We start from the raw sequence: 8,518 nt of genomic DNA, 5'->3' as shown, positions 1-8,518 counted from the left end.
ATGATCTTTTTCGAAACTACGGCTGTTTTCGTCATGAACCTCTACATTTTTTTTGTGTTTCTTCTGCACCGATCTATTTTTGATCATTTTTATATATTATTCAGGACATTTTTATCTTTCGAATTGATATTTTTTCATCGACAGTTAAGGAAAGTTTGGCGTGTAATTCGGTTACACTGAAACTGTGAACTGTGTCAGTTTGTGAGATCGTTAGTCTTGATGAATAAAAATATCATCGTCAGCTTAGTGGTTGTCAATAACAATTGCAGTAGATATTCGGGTTTGATATGAAAATGTGGGAGAACAGTAGCTCCAAGTGATGCATCTGTCGAGATTCAATGATGTGCATGAATAGAATAATTCAGCACTAAAAAAAGTGTTTTGAAAACGTTAGTATGTACGTATGTTCATAAGTATGTGGTATAGGTACATATGCCCATGAATGCCACAAGTGTGGCTCAACGGTTGTCATGAGTGTGGTTGCTGACTTGCTATTGGGTAAACTGTGGTTTTGTGTTTTCTCTAATATGTACCACCATCAGGTAAGGCACTTCTGCCACAATTGCTGTTGTTGTTGATGTCAATGTCAAAGGCAGATGATATCAGCTCAAACACCAAATAATAACAAGCGAATATGCATCTGATAAGCAGAGATGTGCATATGCATGTGCACACCCAAACGAATACGCCAACCAACAAAGTATAGCAATAACAATATTAACAATATCTACACAAAAACAACACCCACCGCAGTGGTACTATGTGCTAATAGCAACAAACGATAGCAGCAGCGTATAAAGTTTTATCAGCGCGACGTGCAAACTTTGACAAGGGTACGTGTTCACTTACACACTCGCTCTTTCATATCTTGTATCCACAAAAGATGCGGCTGTCGCCTATCCCACCTTTCTCACCATAACCACTGGCTAGCCACCGCCATGGAGCACTCGCATGTGACACTTGTGGCAGTTTTGTACCTTAGCTTAGCTAAAATTTTACCTATGGTCGCCGTCTGAACAAGTGTCTATGCCTGTAAGTGAGATGATTTTCTTCACTCTCCTACTACTTTTGTTGTGTTATCAATTGAAAAACCGCAACTCGAAGAACATCAGTGAATGTAGATAAATTAAATTTTGTGGCTGAATATAGGCAATCAATGAGGCTGTGGAGCTTGTGAGGGAAGGGGCGATTACTAGAATTGTTATGAGTTTCATAAGTAGTCTTATGGAATAAGAAAGTCTAATTTAGTAATCTAGTTTGTTGTAGAAAATTTGTACTGATTTTTTATGCAATTTTTGTAAATCGCTTGACTATTTTCTGGCTCAATATATTTAAGGACTATGTTCATAGTAAGTAAAGCGAAACATTTTAGCGCGTATGGATTTTATTATTACCGTTCAAATCTGGTTTGGGCTTGTTATGCTCAGCAACCCATTGATTGACGACAGAATTCCACAGATGTTGAGATGTTCTATGTTCACATCTGACAAAAGGTTCAATGTCCTTGCTACACATCAGACAACAATGGTTTATCTCAATATAATAGTGGCTATTACCCGGCAAGCTGAGTCTAACCTTCAAGAATGGATGAGCTGCCTGTACGAGGCCATGTGTGAAATCCCTAAAAACGTAGATTGACGTTGTGCACAACCTTCAGCTACGTTCAAATTGGGAAGGATCTCTCCGCACCGTTTGGGACCAAAAGAGGTTTTAGACAAGCGTAATATAACGCTGACATCGTCGACCTGAAACCCATTAACGTCTGCGTAGCATTTTCCAGTTGAGAAAAGAAGCTTAAAAGGTTGGCCCAATGGTGGACAAGGACAACATAAAGTACCTTCTGGCAACATATAAAAAGTCTTCGCGTATAGGGAACTACGCTGGCGGCCGCTGTGGTGTAGGGGTTAGCAATGCGGGATATCATTTCGCAGAGCCTGGGTTAAAGCCTAGTTTCCGACCAACTTCCAAAAAATTAAAAACAAAAAGGTTTTTTTCAAATAACGGTCGCCACTCGGACCTAAGATTGACTAGGTGTAAGCCCGCACAAATAAAAGCTTAATCAGCTCGTGGTTGATGGTTAATCTTTGATACAATACGCTCGATTAGACTTTGTCTGATCCAACGGTAGTTGGTACAAATGGTAGAGTCGCCGTTTTTGTGAAACGGCAGATCTGACGTTATAGCGCAGAAGAGTTGATGAATGCATAAGTTGAAGGCTTGTTGTCTATATATTTATACCTTTGAGCCTATCGCATGAATCAAGCACAAACACTTCGGATTAAATAAATGAGACAAACATGCCTATGTGGACTCCATGGGAACAGAAGTCTAAAGCAAATGAGACAAAAACAAAATCAACACAAATCCATCTTTGATCTCTATCTGTTACGTCAACATCTTTAGAAGTTGCAGCAATTGTTTGGTAGAGTTGCCAGTGGTGGTGCCGGTGGTTTTGCCGCTGTTGTTTTTCTAATTGTTTAAGAGTTTGTCATAATTTTGCTTTGTTTTGATTGCATTCAAAACATTTTTGTTATACTTACCGGGAAACACCACAGAAACCTCCCTCGCTAGCACCCTACCGTGGTACAAAAAGCACTTCGACCTCCACTCCGTTCCTTCACCTCCACATTAACGACAAGTTACCCACTTTGCTGCCACTTAAGCGCCACTCCACTGTTACCCACTCCAACAGCGCTCTTCATTTCTTTACTTTGGCAGCCTTTGAGTCTTTTGCTTTAATTGGCTTTTTTCTACGCCGCGTGTACAACATTTCAAATAGGAAAAAAGGCTATAGAGACTGTAGTGGGGGCAGAGTGGGTGCAACAATCATGTTTGTAGGTATACCAATGAAGCCAACAACTACACAAACAAGTAAATCGCACTCATTAAACATTTACTTTTGACTTTTGTTTTTTGTCGGCGCGAACTTTCTGATGTTGTCAAAGAAAAATTTGTATGCCGCCAAAGGTTAATGGAAGCGCGGTGCCCATAAAGTATGGCGTCACCAAAAATCCCAAAGTAATAGTTGCGCAAAAGAATTTAGTGAGCTATTCAACTTCCACAGAGCATCACTCATTTGGAAAGGTGGAAAAAATTAGTAAGCATGTATACTGAGACGGATGGAGTTTTCGTCCAGGCGGAATTGTTTGGCCATTAATTATTGGACTTAAACTTGCGACGGCGACGAACATAGGTAGGTCGGAACCAAGATTTCGTAGATATTGTAGAAGCTGCAAACACTATGACAAGGAACAACATATGCAGCACTGGCCTGATGGCCAAAAGCTAAAACGCAAAGTGGACACTTTAGGGCCACCTAAGCACCTAAAAGCTATTCACTAATAACCGCATTCCCAAATTCACAGACGCAGCGCTAACGAAGTTATCCTTTATTAAGCTATAACTCCTGAAACCGATGCTTGGTAATCACAATGATCAGGTCTGGTACACTGGTGTGTCAAAACTTAATGAAGGCAGCACTGGGGCCGGATCTAGATTTCAGAAAAGAGTAACAGTGGGCATCTCGTCTAACCGACAAGCAACTAAGAGGTTAGACTTATATTAGTCAAGGCTAGTAGATCATTTCAAAAGTGTACTGGACAAATCAGGAGCCCGTAACAGGATTACCTTTTTGTGGGTTACAGGGAGCGAGGCCCTCAATGGCAACAAAAGAGCTGGTATTCTCGCAAACTGAGGAAATAAACGCGACTGAAGCATCCATTCTGTGATCCATCCAATGGATACACGGCAGATCTTCTAAAAACATAGGAACACTCTCAGGTTTCAGTCAGAGGGCTTATATCTTGGAGTCTCTGAATAGGTTGGAAGACAATATCTCCAACGGTCTGTTGGAAGAATGCAGAAGTGAAACAGGAAAAATTGGGACAACGAAAGAACTAAGCCCCGGAAGGATAGCCACATGTGGTATACTGACGGCTCCAAGACCGACCACGGAGTTTACGGCATAAACTGCAACTCTGTCTTTCAAGCCGAGATGCACGCCATAGAGCTATGTCTCAGGCAGTATTTTAAGCAAAAGAGGTCACCTCAAAGCTCCCACTTTTAATACTTATCGCCTCCAAGAACCGGGTATACCTCATAGGGGTACCGGGGCAAAAAGGAATCATGCAAAATGAAGTGGCAGATATTCTTGCCAGAAAAGAGGCAGGCTGCACAGGGAATCATAGGTCCAGAACCTTTTACGGGTCTTCCATATAGCTCCGTTAGGCGAAGCTGCTATATCTGGATGAAGAATGAAGGGCAAAATTTTTTTTTGCTACTGGCTTCTGTAGGCTAATGAAAGACTTGTCAAACAGAGGAGTTATCAACTCTTATCAGTGTAGGTTGTGCACCTTTTATGCCACTGTGAAGCCCTCATGAGGACCAGACTTCGCTTCCTAGGATCACCGTACCGAAAGGGCATTCAGCCAAAGGACCTCGCTAGATTTCTTTGCAATACGTGGATCAAAGAAAACTTGTAGCCGAATAGAGGTTGGTTAAGTAGATCATTTCGGTCGCGATAACTAGGTGAGCTGCTCGCTCCTCTAAATTTAATGTATTTTAATATAAACTAGGCTGGAGGATTTAAGAACCATCACTCACTGGATACCTGCTAGGACATGTAAGCTGGGCTAGATATGGACTGCAGGTTTTGTGGGCTGATGAAGTAAACCTCATAAAATATACTATGTGATTGTCCATGTATAACTAGCATTATGCTTGTAAACCTTGGATAACGATTATCGTCTTCATCCAGATTCTGGAAAATGACACGCTCTAAAGTGCAGAACTTCAAAAATTATCGGATTGACTTCTTAAGGTTTAGCACAATAGATCTAGCAAGGTCACAGCGTTAGTATGCCTTAGTAACAATCATGACAAGAAAGAGAGAGAGATCTTCACTGTTCCTTTCCTGCACTATCCTGTGGAAGATTTCGATAGCTGGAGACGCCACTAATATGAAAGTAAAATTTTACTCAACCAGAATCAAAGATGTTTCACTTAAAAATTTTGCTACATTACAATGACTTACTTTGTTATGACTAGATACTTAATATGTAATTAAAAATATTTAGAGTATGTAGAATCAAAAACCCGGCACATCCTCAAGATAACGGTGTTTACTGTTTTCCACACACTTTTTTCTGAAATTTCAGTTTTGCGGTATTTGCAACTTGTTTTTTGCCGACGCGTTGTAAAAAAAAATTATGGTGTATGCAGATGATAACCACTTGAGAATATGTCAAGCGGCATTGTTCAACGCAACCTCAGCCCACCGAAAATTCCAAAATACATAGCACCTACAACGCTCTCGTTCTCTGCCTCCCTCCCCACGCCGACTACTACAACGTATTCATGCACTTTATCCTGTCAAAGCGCATGCCGCGGCATGCATCAAAAAGGATTTTCGCGCGCTTTAGCTTGCATGTAACGGTATTCATAGCTGGCTTTATGCACTGGCATTTTTTTTACCTAGCACAACAACAGGAGAGACAGAAGTGCAGCTTCATTGCTAAGCATGTGACATGCAAAATGCGCTTTGCCATTGCAATTGCAACCAGTGTAATGCGTTTTTGTGTTGCACTGCATACATAGATATTCATGTGTGCAGTTACCTAACTGTATATGTATGTATGTATACATATACTTATATATGCACCCTACTCTTTGCTTGCATTTCATAATCACAGTCGCACACTAAATGCGCACATATGCCTTTGATATTTTGCATAGTTATACATACATATGTATATAAACACACAGCAAGCACTTGCATTGCTTTCCCGCTTTCCGCTCGAAAAGTTACTTTGCCGCCAAAGCTAAGCTTTCTTTTATTCATATATGTACATACATACATACATCTTTGCCTTGCTTTCCATTGCTTATTTTCTTTCTTGCTTGCTTTCTTCAACTCATTCCCGTGTGTTTTCTTTTATTTTTCTTTACTGAAAGCTGTTGCGTGCATTCTGCTGCACTTCTTTCTCCCGTCGTATTTACATACATTTACAAATGTAACCTTTCATTTAATGCGTACGCGCGCGTGTATGTGCACTTTCCCTAAAGCATTTGGCTCCATGAAAACTGTTAGAAGTTGGAAATGCGCACAGCACTCCAAAATGCGTTGAACTCAATTTTCACTTTGGTTTTTGCCGCGCTTTTCGCTTTGGTAAAATTTTAATTTTCCCATTTTCTCTATTTGATTGAAATTTTTCCTAGAATTGCAGCAACTAGGTATTAGGTATTACTTATGGATATATATACATACATACATATATAAAATGCGCCCATACGTATATATATATGTATTTCCATACATTTTCTTTATTTTGTAATTGAAGAAAGCACACTGCCATGCGCTTGCGCCCATAAGTATGCTTCAGATCAATAGAAGAGTTTAAGGGGAGCAATGACAAGTAGTACAATCAAATAAGTATGTATGTACATATGTATATTAATCTATAAATATCGCTTTAGATTTTTAGCCCGTGTTGAAAACAAAACCAGGAGTATTTTAAAAATTGAGTCCTTCAAAATTGTTTATTAGAAAAAAAACTCAAATTTTTTAAAGTACCGCTGTTCAAGAGCTGCACATTACCATTCTCAAAGAACAGGAAAGATGCATACTTCTCCCACAATCCAAATCATTGAACAAATCTTTTCTGTTGCTATTCCCACCTCCCGAGACAATGCGGATAGAAGCAAAGCGACATCGGTGCGGCTTGAAACTTGGTAGTTAGCATCGTTATATAAGCTTGATCACGTTGTGGCAGACGCAAAATACGCTTTAAGCGTTCTTGACATGTGTCCCATCCAAGCAGCCAACATCGGCACAGACACCACTGCTTTTTTGTTGGTTTTTGTTTGGACGTTGTGGTAGCACGCTACCCCCAAGTGGCCCAGTGAAACAAGGGCTTGCTCTTTGTGTCTTCCATCCCTGTGGGACTGCCGTCGAGCATTGCTTCATGTGACGAAAAACGACTTATTCTCCGCTGCTGCTGTCTATGCTATCTTCTTGCTGTCGGTCTGCTGCCCGCCTTATCACCTGTATTGTAATGCACAATATTTCTTGGAACCTCCTTTCCAAGTTCTTCCTTTGACAGCCTCAGTTGCCGTCGAAACTGCTATATGTAACGCGTCTAGTGTTGTTCGCCCTTTGCGCAAGCCGAAGTGGTACGGAAGCAATTCGCTCTCTTCCTCTGTGAAGACAGTCAGCTATGATAATCTTCTCCAAAAGCTTTCCCATTGTGTCGATAAGGCAGAGGGGGTGGTATGATCCTGGTTCACCTGCAGGCTTGCCTGCTTTTTGTAGTAGTATCAGATTTTGTACCTTATTTTTTCGTTGGACTTAAGTTTTTGACGTAGAATACGTCTTACCTTAAGGTATGGGGGCTATGTTCAAATGTTGTAGTTGTAATTTTTAGAGCTTCACAAAAACGCTTATTGCACGAGAACTAATAAAGCGATTTCAAAGAAAAGTGTGGCGTTTTAAAGGTAAAATTCCAAACCTGTCGACGGATTCATTTTTGTAAATAACCAATTCGGTTTCTGTCGTAAAAACAACGGTAAACATTGCCTTATTTTGGGGTCAATTTTGAGCCTTTAAAGTGCTCTAGCAACTTATTGTTGGCATATATAACTTTAATTTTCGGGATATAGGTTCTTTGGAGCAGTAGAAATATTATCGGGTACAAATTTTATATAAATTTAACAAATATTGAGCATTTTAAGGCAAAAAATTGTTGAAAAAATTTGCAAATTTTTTTCATTACCAAAATGCTCAAAAACCGCTCGAACGATTTTGTTTTTGTTTTCTTTAATCAAAAATTCAAGAGTTTTCCTTTCGTTTGGTATATGGGAAGTATTGGTTGATATCTTCTATATATGTTTATTTTATTCAAATATATGGGCATAAATGATTTTCCATACAAAATCACCTCGTCATCATTTTGCAAACACGTGCATATGTTGGAAGTGTGGGAAGGAGACAAAAAGTATGTATGTGTCCGTAAGTACATATTTCGGGGTTTATCGGTATAATAATCGATACTTTGTCGGTTTTATTACCGATGTTTTTATCGATTTTGCTATCGATATTTTCGGAACTTATCGATATAATGATCGGTATTTTTTCGATTTTGTTATCGATATTTTTTCTCGATTTTGTTATAGATATTTTGTTGACTTTGTTGTCGATTTTGTTATCGACACTTTAATCGATTTTATGATAGATTATTTATCGATTTTGTTATCGATATTTTTATCGATTTTGTTATCGATTTTATTACCGATATTTTTATAGATTTTGTTGTCGGTATTTTAATCGATTTTGTAATCGATATTTTTACCGGTTTTGTCATCGATATTTTTATTGATTTTGTTTACGATTTAGCTATCGATATTATTATTGCTTTCGTTATCGATATTTTCATCGAATTTGTTATCGATATTGTTATTGGTTTTGCTATCGATATTTTCGGAACTTACCGATATAATGATCGATACTTTTATCGATTTTGTT

The sequence above is a fragment of the Rhagoletis pomonella genome, unplaced genomic scaffold (assembly GCF_013731165.1).
Source record: "Rhagoletis pomonella isolate Grant_MI unplaced genomic scaffold, Rhpom_1.0 Rhpom_scaffold_00005, whole genome shotgun sequence".
Lineage (NCBI taxonomy): Eukaryota > Metazoa > Arthropoda > Insecta > Diptera > Tephritidae > Rhagoletis > Rhagoletis pomonella.
Note: the sequence above shows the minus strand (reverse complement) of the source record.